This window comes from Aythya ferina (assembly GCF_964211825.1).
Source record: "Aythya ferina genome assembly, chromosome: 2".
Lineage (NCBI taxonomy): Eukaryota > Metazoa > Chordata > Aves > Anseriformes > Anatidae > Aythya > Aythya ferina.
Genome location: NC_140297.1, coordinates 182283 through 193738, shown reverse-complemented (window position 1 = coordinate 193738; position 11456 = coordinate 182283). Strand labels below are relative to the sequence as shown.

Below are 11456 nucleotides of genomic sequence, written 5' to 3'. Positions count from 1 at the left end.
GCAATCCGAGGGCTGTGGACAACCATCTACCAGGTGGTTGTTGCAGCCTCCATCGGTCATGTTATTTGTGCTTTTAGCTTGCCCTCTCCTATATCTTGAGTTGAATTTCTTTTTTTTTTTTTTTTTTTTGGCAACGCTATGTTTGCAGTGATAGCATTGCTGCCGAGGTATTTTTGACTAAAAATGATCTTAACTGTAGTAGTGAATTCACAGAGTGTGGCTTTGTGTAACGACTCCCGCGATCACAACTTTTTTTTTTTTTTTTTCCTTTGTCACAGATAGGAGGAAAGCTCTTTCCGGAGAGATGGAAAGAAAGTTGTTTCAGAATACGTTCAGAATGTCTGAAGTTGTTTTGGAATTTTTTTTTGTTTTGTTTTGTTTTTTTAGTAGTTAACGGTAGTACAGCCCACAGAGCAATTTCTTTGTGCGTGAGAACTCGCGGGTTAACTGAAAGTTACTTGTTTTATTATAAAACTAGGATTTGAAGCCACGGGCATTCAGAAATGCATATGATATGTCTTGTCACAATCTTCTAGATCAGCTAACCGGAATGAGAACCAATCTTCTGAAAACACACAGGGATATCGTGGGGCAGGATGAAGGTAAATGGACACAATTATTTATTAATATTCTGGTACAGCTATTTAATTCACCTAAGTAGTGTTTCTGTCCTCGGTGTGGGAGAGGAAGTAGACTTTGCATCGTTTCTTGGGTCAGTCGTCCTTCCCTAGATTCCGAAGGAAAAGAATGAAATTTCTGCCTTCTGTCACAAAACATGTTGTGCGTGCTTGGAATTTGAAAATTCAGTTTCATGGGTGAGCTTTCCTGTGCAACAGGATGCAGTAGATGTTCTTATAGTGATGGTGAAAGGAAAGAGGGGCTTTATTTGCCTTTTGCTTTTCCTTTGTTTTGTAGAGGGAGGAAATAGTGATTTCTAGATCTTAAATGCTAACACTGGAAATGGAAGCATGCGAGGCTTGTATTTCCTTAGTCTTAAGGTAGACTAAATTTAGATACCTTGTTCTGCTGCAGACTGCCTTCACGGCGTTCCTGTTGCTCAAAGGGGAAATCATCAGGAGTAGTTGAAAATGATGCCTTCACCCCTTCGGGAGATTGATCCAGATCAACCAAAAAGGCTTCTTCATACACTTGGCAGTCTGTTCAAACAGGATGAGAAGGTAGGAGAAGTCTTGCTATCTGCTGTATCATTATTTGAAAAGTAACTGAATTGTAACACGGAGGCAAATACTCTGGTAGTGAATTGACGAAGCAATTGTTTTTTACTTATATTAAAAAAAAAAAAAAAAAAGTCTTTTCAGGGTACGATGATAGATGAAGCAGATAAATTTGTTGCTGGGCCTCAGAATAAGATCAAGCGTCCTGGAGAGCCCAATACTCCAGCATCACTAAAGAGAGAAGGCGTAGCACGTCGCCGCTATTGCGACGGCCACAGTCACTGTTGTGACAAACCATGTTGGTGGGAAAGGGCCACCCTGTGCTGCTGGATCTCCGTCACCATATCTGAACCTCAAAGGCATGCCAACAAATAAAGGTGTGTTGGAGTTGTTGTAGTACAGGAACTTGTGTGGTCATAAATGGACATAGTGTGCAGGAAAAAAAAAAAAAGGTCTCCGTGCTTTCCGTGTTAATTCAAAAGGACACGTAAGTTTTAGAGTTAATTGGGACTGAATTTCTTTGGTCGGCTTAGACAAACAGGCTGTTGCTATAGGTAACGAAGTCCTGAATGAGCAATAATTTGGAACTGTTTCTAAAAAGTGCTGAAACCTTTCACCACGATGGTTTGGCGGTAGCAAGGATTTCATTTCAGCTTTTAATTCTCATTTGTGTATTCTATAGTGGGGAAGGGAGAAGTGGGGAAGGAAAGTGTGTAAAAAAAAAAAAAAAAAATTTAAATTTCTCACAAATAGTAATTTACCCACCTGTTGCAGCAGAGTCGAAAGAAAAATTTGCTGGAACTGGGGGAAGGAGGGGAAACTTTAGTTTGCTTTAGTCACTGAAATGGGAATACAGCAAATAACTTCACGACAGTCATATGAGACGGTAGCAGCCCAAAAGGAGGTATTCCTGTGGTTGCGTCAAAGGGTGAATAAAACTACTGAAGTGATCTGACAGTGCTGAGTAACTCTCTCCACAGTACTTTCAACAAGAAGGGATGCAGAATAATGTCCTTCTGTGTTTTTTGATCCTGCAGTTATATGCACTACTAAGCTCCTTCTTAATTTTCAGACACTGGTATCAGTACTGTCCAAGATGGTAATGGAGAGAAGAAAGCAGAAAACTGTCAGTTGCTGGAAGAGCAAATTGATGGCTTGTCTGTGCAAATGGCTTCTTCGGTTCCAGCTGTTAAGGGAGAGGATGAAATGTCACCTGGTGACTTAGACTCTCTACATGATGAGTTCAATTGCTTAAATGATGCAAAGATGGCTTGGATCGTAAACCTGGTACCAATGCACTTGTTCGAGGGCCTCTAAATTACAGCGTGGCTGGAGATGACCAAAAACGAGTGATGGAGTCTACTTCTGAATCTGTGCCAAATTGATTTAAAATAACACCTACAATGTTGGAGGGAAGCGATGCTGGTATTAAAATCAGAGTGGTGAAAGAGGTTTGCAAACGTGGAAGAAGTAAGTTCTTTATTAGTGTATTAAAAATAGGCTAGGGGTACAGAAGACTTTTTCTTGAAATGAGGATCTATTTTGAAAATAAAACCTCAGATTTGGAATGATTTTTGATTACTCGTGTACAAGTAGTGGAAGAACAAGAAAGTAAGTACATGTATTCACAGTCCAACTTTATATCCTCACCGTCCTTACTGCAGCACTCTTAAGCAGGCTTAGTCACAGCACCATTCGTGTTTTCATAGTTGCTTCAGAGAAGAAAACACAGAAACCAATGAAAAAATACTGTTGTTTCACATCTAAGGTGTCCGGTTCATTCTTTTGCGCTACTTTTTTTTTTTTTTTGTTAAACTTTATACGAGACAATCGTGCTCATGCTCCACATAGATCGGTCATCTTGTAAAGAGTAGTTATCTTAAACCTCTGCTTTCAAAAATGACAGCTCTAGGTTGAAACATGGCTCGGTATCCCTTTGTTTCTATTAACTGCTGATCATGGCAGCGTGTTCGTGGAGATACAAGGCTTCTCTGCTGATTAAACCTAGTCTGCATTTTCCAAGGGCAGGTGTTTCTAGATACTGCTCTTTTAAGAGAAGAAAATTCAGCGTTACATTTGAATATCAGCTAATCGATATCACTTCAAATTATTGGTATGCTGGCTTTTTTTTCTTACGTGCATTACTGTATGCAGAAATGGGAAACTCTAGGCTTTGTTGTTTTTCCTTTGGCTGTTGAGATTTACTGAAAATGCATTTACAAGATCTGTTTCTAATATCTGTTTGGATCTCTTGTTTAAGATCGTGAAAAAAATCTTCTCTCTTCTTGAGGAGGTACGTACAAGGACGGATGGAAACTCAGAAGTATTTCATTGAATTTGCTATAAGGGAAGGAGCAAGGTTTGTATAGATACGAATGATTCGGAGTTAAACGCTAACGTTGTTCATGATAGCAAATCTCAGTCTTTTCCAAAACAAGTGTTTTGTTTTGACATACTTAAATTATTACAGTTTCAGCGGTCAAACTGCCGTTGTATTTTCTGAAGTAAATGGTCGTTACCTAGAGCTGAAGTGTGAAATAGAAAGATACGGGTGGTTATGGAAGAAAGACCCAGAATTTGCGTGGGTTGGGGAAAGATGGCTGTATCAAATTAAATTTGCCATTCTGATGTCAGAAATGAGGGAAGCTCTTCCATGCTGGAAACAGAGAGCCTCCGCTAATACTGTTTGTCGTGGCCAAATAATACTGAGTTATTTAACTGCTGTTTTTGGAAGAAGAAATGAAATTACTTCCCTAGGTTTAAAAATCGTGTCTTAATACAGCACTTAGAGAGAACGCTAGAGGAGCTAGAGTTCAACAGCCTACCCAACAGAGTTAATCAGGTGAACGGTAGATAATAGTGTACCAGCCAGAGGAATACGGACCGGGAATGAGTTTGCTGTGCCGCAGAAGAGTGGAAGAGGACGTAGCTGTTGCCCTCGCCATCCTGGCGGTCAAGTGATCTTACTGTCAGAGTCCGAGAAGAAGCAGCAGAGCTTTAACTTTACGAACCTCTATCGGCAGAAGCTGGGCTGTAACCTTAAGGACGTGCTACGAAAGGTGTGGCTTTTTTCCTGTGGAGGGTGCTCTTTGCTCAACAGGCTGAAAAAAATAACCATTGCTGCCCCTCCTGCAGGTGGTGAGAATTTACTCACTTGAATACTGTCATTAGCCGTTTTACGTGCAATAGGCAGTGGATCGCACTAAAATGGGGCACTGTCAAATGCACACAGTGTCTGCATTGTGGAGAGATCCCATCTGTTGTGTCCCCCCCCCCCCCCCCCCCCCCCCCCCCCCCCCAATAAAAAACCAACCAACCAACCAAAACTCCCAGAAACACCTGCACTGGTAATACTGCATGTTGCCAGCACAGAGACGAGGGCCTTGTTCCCGAGAACTGCTAGCCATGCCTTTAAACTTGAGATTCAGCATAGATCGAGAGTAAAGAAACTGCTGTTGTGTTAATGAAAGCTAAAGACAGCCCTGTGACTGTTACCACTTGGTGGTTACTAAACAATCTACCTCAGACTCTCTTCTGTTTTTATCTGCAGACATTATGAAAGCGCACCTGAGGCTTCCCAGGTCCCTGACTTCAGTTCTCTTTCATCCCGTGAGGAGGACGGGGATTCTTCAGGTGGCCTTGCCTTGGCACACGCTGTGCTTTGGAAGCACTAAAAAGAAATGCTTTTAAAAGTGTGCATTTATTTTAATGTTCATACAAAAGAGATTGGTTTTGAACAGTGTTGTTACCGGATCACTAATTTGATATTTTAACTGTATGCATTTTTTTGAACATAGGTGTGTGTGTGTGTGTGTGTGTGTATATATATATATATAAAAAAAAAAAAAAACGTTTTATTAATTCTCGTTAAGTGCCGATCTGAGGAGTCTGTAATGGGCAGCGCTGAATTCCTCAAATTGTCTGTCACCAACAGACCGCTAATATTTTTTGTGAAACCAGTCTGCATATCCTGAAACCCCACTTCTGGTAATAGCTGCGGAATGTGTTTGTTACTTACCTCCCGGTAGCACGTACCCTGGAGCACCTGCCTCATCAGTCAGCTCAGCCTGTACAGGGTGTACATTTTTGCTCCAAGGCTAAAGTGTTAAAGACACCAAGTTCCAGCTTACCAAATCCTTGGTTACCCGAGTTAATATCCTCCCTTCCGTTCCTCTTACTCTTTTGTTCAAAGGTAATGTTGTGAATCACAGAAAATGCAACGAAGACTGGAGCACCTGCACGTAATTAATATTTTCCTTTTAAACGGTAATATGCCAGTAGTAAGTGGCTCTTCAGATAATTTTATTTTCGGTTGTTCTCATTTAAAAACAGTCTCCTGCTCCTTTAACAGCTTTCTTTTAAAAGACAGGTTGAAGTTGTGCTGGCGTTAAGAAGCTCTTCACAAGGTACTGGGGCTGTCCTGAGGATTCCACTTGACCAGCCAGCAGAAGAGGCAGGGAAACATACTTACATTGATGGCCTGAACTTCTCTTCCTATTACTCTTTTTAGTACTAGCCAGCGTGTGTGAGACATCTTTTCCTTCTCCTGTGAAGCAGTGGGCTGGTCTTTCTGGAAGAGGTTGTTTGACCATTGGAATTACACCAGTGAGATTCAAGAAGGAAATAAAATCCAAAAGCAGCAGCGTATCTTTATTACTACGTTAAGTGAGAAAGTGACACTTGGAACGAACTCGTTATAAACAATTCTGAACTCTTTTCTTAGCGGGAACGTACTTGAAAAAAAAAACAAACGAACCACAGGAGTACCTTGGAATACATAGGGCGATTCATCCCTTCAGGATCATTACACGGCAGCTGTATGTCACCACAATACACCTCTTTTGCTTAATGGTGGACTTCTCAGAGGGAATTTACTTGGGTCAGGTATACTGTGTGTATGTGGTTTTATGCACGTAGAACTGCCTGTACTACACTATCTTTTAAATAGGTGGTGGTAAGAGGAGACAGCTTTCTTCTAGTAGATTCTTCCTTAAGTTTCTTTAGTGATTCCGGGGGCGCTCACTTGACCGTGATGTGCCTGACCTGGTTAGCATCTAAACCTCCTCCTCTGATGTGGTACAGCTGTCTGCTAAATTAGTTACAGAAAGATGGTGACTTTAACTCAGACAGTTCTCTCTTACCTCTCTATTGTTTTATCTGGATAATTTGAATTTGGATTAGAGCAGCGGAGGGAAAAGATGCCTTACACTGAAACGGACGCGAGTCTGTGAGAAGAAAGCCAGGCGTCCTTGGAGACTGTGCCAATGAAAAGGGGAAGAAAAATGAGTGGAATAAATCTGAGTGCACATAGTCCTGCATCCCGAAGGGAGCACAGAAGGAAGGTTGCTTGCTTAGAAGAGCAGTGGATGCTTCGTGCCCGCCTTAAAGAGAATATTAACAGAGAGAATTCTTTGTAAGACAAGCTGCCCCGCGGGGTGTGGGTAGCAAATACGTTGGAAAAAATACAGCCACAAGCTCCGAATGGCACAGTAGGCGAGCTGTGATCCGCCCGACAAGGCCTCCCGCGGGCGCCCTCTGCCGCCACCTGCTGGTGGAAAACGAGTACTGCAGGCGGCCGAGGGGCGCGCATGCGCGGTGGGGGTCCGGTGGCGCCCCCTGCCGCCACCTGCTGGTGGTGAAGGGGTACTGCAGGCAGCCGGGGGGCGCCCTCTGCCGCCACCTGCTGGTGGGAAGCGAGTACTGCAGGCTGCCGGGCGCCACGAATGCCGCATGACGCCCGTGGGCACCCTCTGCCGCCATCTGCTGGTGGAAAACGAGTACTGCAGGCGGCCGGGGGGCGCGCAACGCGCGGTGACGCCCGCGGGCGCCCTCTGCCGCCACCTGCTGGTGGGAAGCAAGTACTGCAGGCGGCCGGGGGACGCGCATGCGCCGTGGGGTCCGGTGGCGCCCTCTGCCGCCACCTGCTGGTGCAAAACGAATACTGCAGGCGGCCGGGGGACGCGCATGCGCGTTGGCACCCGCGGGCGCCCTCTGCCGCCACCTGCTGGTGGGAAGCGAGTACTGCAGGCGGCCGGGGGGCGCGCATGCGCGGTGACGCCCGCGTGCGCCCTCTACCGCCACCTGCTGGTGGGAAGCGAGTACTGCAGGCGGCCGGGGGGCGCGCATGCGCGGTGACGCCCGCGGGCGCCCTCTGCCGCCACCTGCTGGTTTTAATCGGGTACTGCAGGCGGCCGGGGGGCGCGCATGCGCGGTGGGGCCCCGGGGGCGCCCTCTGCCGCCACCTGCTGGTTTTAATCGGGTATTGCAGGCGTCCGGGGGGCGCGCATGCGCGGTGACGCCCGCGGGCGCCCTCTGCCGCCACCTGCTGGTGGAGAACTAGTACTGCAGGCGGCCGAGGGGGGCGCATGCGCGGTGAGGCCCGGGGGCGCCCTCTGCCGCCTCCTGCTGGTGGAAAACGAGTACTGCAGGCGGCCGAGGGGGGCGCATGCGCGGTGGGGCCCGGGGGCGCCCTCTGCCGCCTCCTGCTGGTGGAAAACGAGTACTGCAGGCGGCCGTGGGGCCGTGCATGCGCGTTGCTTATTACGTCGTTGTTTTTTTTGCTGTGTAATTTCCTACGCTCCTAGATTTTTCTTCATATGTAAATCACACAGAATCACAGATCTTCTAGGTTGGAAGAGACCTCAAGATCATTGAGTCCAACCTCTGACCTAACACTAACGTTTGAGCTAATTCCCGTGGAAAATATTTCATTTACTTTCTTGGTTGTATTGTCCTTTCTATGTTCAAAGCTGAGGCATAAATACGGTAAATTTTGCTTCTAGAAACACCCCAGTTCTTTTGTCTGCACTCTGCATGCTGTAAACTAGGGATAGGCACAAAAAAAAACAAATAAATAAATAAATAAAAGAACACAGCTGCTGCTGCTCCTGCTCTCTTTCTTGTGGTTTGCCCCCTCCTCTTTCCCAGGTGATTGGGTTTGGGTGCTGGGCGGGGCCAAATGGTATAGGAGCCCCAGGCACGGCATCAGAGAGCTCCTTCTGCCTGGGCTGCTCTTTGGGGTCAGTGCTTTGTTGATGCTTCTGTTAGCTACATGCAGGGTTCTTTTGGTGGGTCAGGGTCTGGTACGATCTTTTAGAGGAAACCGATCTAGTAGTATGTGCATTTATTGCTTGAAGCTCTTTGGAGGTGATTAATTGTTATAGCACATTTATGGATAGGATGTCAATGTTATTTTGTGCGTTTGCTTTGTTGTTCTAGGTCCCTCGTGATTTTTGCAGGGTTACAGGGCAGATGCCACCAGATCTACCCCTTTTGTTGTTTTTGTTTTGTTTGATTTTTTTTTCTTCTTGATTTTTCTTTTTCTTTTTTGGAAGGGGGTTTGGGATTTGAGCATCTCAATTTTGCGGGTTTGGGATTTGAGCGTCTTAATTTATTGGGTTAGGGGTTTTAGGCATAGGACTTCAGGGGTTTAGTGTGGTAAATAGTTTGGGTTAGGTCCGTAGGGGTTTCGAGGATGTTTAGGGATAGGGCTTGAGGCTTTTTTGTGTAAGGGCGGGAAGGGCTAGGGTTACAGTGAGTGCTGTTAAATGTAGTTCTCGAAAACTCGGCCTCTGATTGGCCGTGCTGGCTGTCCAGGGAATTCTGGTAGGTGTAGTTTTCCGGCACCAGGCTTCCGGTAGGCCGTGTTGACTGCCCGGAGCATGCCGGGAGATGTAGTTCTGGGACTCCGAACTTCCGGGAGGCCATGTTGGGTGCCCGGAGCATGCCGGGCAATGTAGTTCTGGGCCTCCGGACCTCCGGGAGGCCATGTTGAGCGCCCAGAGCATGCCTGGAAATGAAGTTCTCGGGAACCAGGGTTGGGCTTAGGGACTAGGGCTGGGGCTAGGGTTAGAGTTTAGGGTGAGGGTTGGGGTTAGGGTTAGGGCTAGTGAATGCTGGTTCTCTGTGTTTGCAGATGACGGTGAGCGTGTTTAAACTAATTCCAGTTGAAGAAGTTTCAGTTACTTGCTTGGTGCCGTTATCAGTTCAACATTAAAAGCTGCAGCAAAAGCAAAAGGGGATTTTTGCTTCTAGAAACACCACAGGTCTCTTGTCTGCTCTCTGAATGTTTTTGAGATAAAACAGATTTTAAAAAACAAAGGAAAGGAAAGGAAAGGAAAGGAAAACAAAACAAAACACAGCTGCTCCTTTTGCTCTCTTCCTACTTTCATGTGCTTTGCCCCTCCCCTTTCCCAGGTGATTGGGTTTGGGTGCTGGGCGGGGCTAAATGCTATATGAGCCCCAGGCATGCCATCAGAGAGCTCCTTCTGCCTGGGCTGCTCTTTTGGGGACAGTGCTTTGTTTTTCCTTCTGTCCGTTGCAGGGTTGTTTAGGCAGGCTGGAGTCTATGGATTTCTGGATTTTAAGTGCTTGGAATTCACTTAGTAGAGGGATGTTTAGTAGGGGCTGCTGGCTCAGTTTGGGGCGCGGTTGTCACTGCAGTTATTTTCCTACAGCCAATAGAGTAAAATTCCAGTTTGCCTTTTAGAGGTGCTATAAGTGGGTAAAGAGAACAGATGGAAGCGTGTGCCACGTGGGGTAGGCAAGCGGCTGAGGTACAGGAGGGGATGAGAGCATGTGATTTTTTTTCTGGGGATGAAATGGACTCAATTTTGTTGGTGTATAATCTGTTCTGCTCCTAGATTTTTCTTTCAATGTGAAGAAAAGTTTGAGCTAATTCCAGGTAAGAAAGTTCCAGTTACTTGCTGGGTCGTATTGTCCTTTTAATATTCAAAGCTACAGCAAAAGCGTGGGGATTGTTGCTTCTAGAAACACCCCAGTTTTCTTGTCTGCACTCTGCATGCCGTTGAGCTAAAGCAGACTAAAAAATAAATAAATACAGGAAACACACACACAAAAACCAACAATAACAAAAACAACAACAACAAAAAAAACACACCATTGGGTGATGTGTTGTGAACGCAACGATCATTTAATCCCTTTGTTTTCCCAGGTGGTGTGGATGATACTGGTTGCACTGTTGGAGCTTGGATTTGGAGAGGAACAGGTGAGCATAGTTGTATGTTGCATCAGCAGTAGTCAGTGTTGTGGAGAAGGTGGGCATCATGACCGGCATGCTAGTGAATGCTGGTACTCTGTTTTTGCAGCTGATGATGAGCCTGGCAATTGACTAAGATGACGACCAGTGCCTGTGTATTTCTTGAGGCGGAGGGAATTTACCATGCAGCAACCTGAGAGCTAAGTTGGGGGGCACCTGGTATTTGCATATCTGGGGTGGCTAATGGGAGCTGGGAGCCAGAGCAGCGTGGAGCCAGCTGGCTGAAAATACTTGGTGCCGCTGCGAGGGTGGTTCAGGCTGGGTCACGTTCAGGCTGCTTGTGGTTGGGTCACCAGGCTAATAGAAGCAGCGGGATTATTTTGTAGCGTGAGTGCGTGCGCCAGGCAGGACAGTTTCCTTCTGTTCGTCTGTCCTGTAGTGTTGCTTCTGCAATGTCTGTTCTGTGCTTCTCGGGTCTTGATATCCTTCTAGCTTTTTACACTGGACAGACCAGACAGGCGACTTGGTAGCGGTGCTGAAGGGCCTCAGTGCTTGTTTTGTCATCGTGGCTCTGATCCGAGCACTTCTTGTCTTTCAGTCGCTGCTTGAAGTGCAGTTCTGTTTCAGGTCTCGTGCATCATATTCGGTTTGAGATCGCATCTGTTTCCATCCTCGCTCTTGTGGAAGTCATCTGGGCCGCATCAGGAGCTCTTGCTTGGGAATTGATTTCCTAAGCGTCGTCTTATGTGATTAAGGAGGTATTGGGGAGGCAAGGACAGTCCCCAGACAAGGACTGTATATCTCGAAACAAGACACCGGAACTCACGATAAGGAAGCGGCAGACGGACAGAGAAACAAATGTAAGGACTATAAATCTCAAAACTGGACGTTGGAATTCATTATAAAGACACAACAAAGGGAAGAATTAGCAACAGCCAGCTCTTGCGATTAAGAAACATGCCAACTCAGCGGATTCCTGACCAAAGGTGAAAAGTACAATGTGAGGAAGACTCGGGGTCTTCCTCCCAAAGACCCCTGCCCACGTCCCAAAGGCCCCTGCCCACAGTTCTTGGGAGGCTCTACTCAGGCGCAAGGTGCCAAAAGGCTAATTAGCATGAGAAGCGAGGGAAGGCGGGGGTAGGCAATGAATATGTATAGACGCCGGTAGAATATTGATAGATTGATTGTATAAATTCAAGACTGCTTTCTGCTTTGGGTATGCACGATAGGTGGAGAGATCCCCCCGTGCATCCAGCGCTGCAATAAAGAATATACCGCTTAAA

At 46.2% G+C, this 11456-nt stretch overlaps 2 long non-coding RNA genes across 3 annotated transcripts in view; both read left to right on the top strand.

Moving 5' to 3' along the window:
* LOC311432645 overlaps positions 1-11456 on the top strand; it is a 34063-nt gene extending 22607 nt beyond the window's left edge. Inside the window, exons 3-4 of the long non-coding RNA XR_014690205.1 lie at positions 10129-10182; positions 10283-11456. This is a non-coding gene — a long non-coding RNA (uncharacterized lncRNA). The remainder of the gene's footprint in view (positions 1-10128; positions 10183-10282) is intronic.
* LOC311432650 lies at positions 142-3129 on the top strand. Of its 2 annotated transcripts, none has more exons than XR_014690214.1 (3): positions 142-602; positions 1033-1178; positions 2248-3129. It is a non-coding gene; the product is annotated as an uncharacterized lncRNA (long non-coding RNA). The 2 variants fall into 2 exon arrangements; XR_014690215.1 differs by lacking the exon at positions 2248-3129 and adding an exon at positions 1311-1422.